Source organism: Dasypus novemcinctus, chromosome 17 (genome assembly GCF_030445035.2).
Source record: "Dasypus novemcinctus isolate mDasNov1 chromosome 17, mDasNov1.1.hap2, whole genome shotgun sequence".
NCBI lineage: Eukaryota > Metazoa > Chordata > Mammalia > Cingulata > Dasypodidae > Dasypus > Dasypus novemcinctus.
The window spans coordinates 96739849-96742522 of NC_080689.1; positions in this window are offsets into that span (position 1 = coordinate 96739849).

Below are 2674 nucleotides of genomic sequence, written 5' to 3' on the forward strand. Positions count from 1 at the left end.
TGGATAAGGAAATATGACCCATCTATTTTCTGTCTACAAGAAACACATCTTAGACCCAGGGATTCAAGGAGGTTGAAAGTGAATGGCTGGAAAACAATCTTACAAAGCAAACAATAACCAAAAAAGGCAGGAGTATGTATATTAATATCAGACAAAGTAGACTTTAAATGCGAAATGATTTTGAGAGACAAAAATGGATACTACATATTAGTGAAAGGGATAATCTTTCAACAAGAATGAACAATCATAAATATTTATGCTCCTAACAAGGGCGCATCCAAATATGTGAGGCAAACACTGGAAAAACAAAGTGAAAGAATAGATGCCTCTACAATTATTGTGGGAGAATTTAATACACCACTATCAACTTTGGACTGAACATCTCAAAAGAGAATCAATAAAGAAAAAAAACTTTGAACAGTATATTAGAGGAGCTGGATCTAATAGACATATACAGATCATTACACCCAAACACAGCAGGATATACATTTTTCTCAAGTGCACATGGATCATTTTCCAAGATAGACAATATGCTAGGCCACAAAGAAAGGCTCAATGAATTCAGAAAGCTCGAAATCATACAAAATAATATCTCTGACCACAATGGAGTGATGCTGGAAATCTGCAAGGGCCAGAGGCCCAGATTTCACAACAAGATATGGAAATTAAACAGCACACTTTTAGAAAAGCAGTGGATCAAACAGGGAATCTCAAAGAAATTAATAACTACCTTGAAACTAATGAAAATGATAACACAACATACCAAAACTTATGGGATGCAGCAAAAGCAGTACTGAGAGGGAAATTTGTAGCCATAAATTTATACATCAAAAAAGAAGAAAGCTAAAATTGAGACTAACTGCACGTTTGGAGGAATTAGGAAAAGAAAAAAACAACAAAGTAACCCCACAGGAAGAGGAAAGAAAGAACAGCAAAGATAAGAGCAGAACTAAAAGAAATAGAAAATAAGAAAGCACTTGAAAAGATAAACAAAACCAAGACCTGGTTCTTTGAGAAGATCAATAACATTGACAAACCTTTAGCTAGACTAACAAAGAAAAAAAGAGAGAAGATGCAAATACACAAAATAAGAAATGAGAAAGGAGATATCACCACTGACCCCACAAAAATAAAGACTATTATAAGAGCATTCTTTGAAAAACTATATTCCAACAAAAATGACAATTCAGAGGAAATGGACAGATTCCTAGAAACACATAAGCAGCCTATACTGACAAAAGACGAAATTGATAGTCTCAGCAAACCAATCACAAGTAAAGAGATAGAATCAGTCATTAAAAACCTCCTAAGAAGAACCGAAGGCCAAACGGCTTCACACGTGGATTCTACAAAACCTTCCAGAAAGAACTAACTCCAATCTTGCAGAAACTCTTCCAAAAAATCAAAACAGAAGGAACATTACTTAACTCATTCTATGATGCCAATATTACCCTAGTACCAAAGCCAAACAAAGACACCAAAAGAAAGGAAAATACAGACCAATTTCTCTAATGAACCGAGACACAATAATCCTCAACAAAATACTTGCTAACTGTATTCAACAACACATTAAATGAATGATACACCAAGACCAAGTGGGATTCATTCCAGGTATGCAAGGATGGTTCAACATAAGAAAATCAATCAATGGAATACACCATATAAACAGATTGAAGGAAAAAAACACAAGATTTTATCTATAGATGCAGAAAAAACATTTGCCAAAATACAGCACCCTTTCTTGATAAAAACACTGCAAAAGATTGGAATAGAAGGAAAGTTTCTGAACCTGATAAAGAGTGTATATGAAAAACCCACAGCCAACATTGTTTACAATGGTGAAATCCTAAAATCTTTCCCTCTAAGGTCAGGAACAAGACAAGGATGCCCACTCTCACCTCTTCTATTTAACATTGTCTTAAAAGTACTCGCTCGAGCACTGAGGCAAGAACCAGATATAAAAGGCATTCAAATTGGAAAGGAAGAATTCAAAATTTCATTATTGGCAGATGACATGATCCTATACATAGAAAACCCTGATTGGTCAACAACAAAGTTTCTAGAACTCATAAATAAGTTTAGTAAGGTTGCAGGTTATAAGATCATGTGCAAAAATCCATAGCATTTCTCTACACAAATAAGGAGTAATCTCAGGGGAAATCAAGAAACAAATACCATTTACAATAGTAAATTAAAAAATCAAATACCTGGGAATAAATTTAACTAAAGAGGTAAAAGACTTATACACAGAGAACTACACAACACTATTCAAGGAAATCAAAGAAGACCAAAACAAATGGAAGAATATTCCCTGTTCATGGATAGGGAGAGTAAATATTATTAAGATGTCTATCCTACAAATACTGATATACACATTCAATATAATCCCAATAAAAATCAACACAGCATTCTTTAGTGAACTAGAAAAGCTAGATATGAAATTTATTTGGAAAGGAAAGAGGCCCCAAATAGCCAAAGACATATTGAAAAAGAAAAATGAAGTTGGAGGACTCACACTACCTGACTTCAAAACATACTAGAAAGCTACATATTACAAAGAATTACTTTATTGAACATTCAGGGTCAATTTCTCTTCTTGCCCTTGCCCGTGAGCTTGGCTGGTGTAAGGACTGGAGCTGTTACCTGGTACAGAGTGGAGGAGATCTTGTTGATG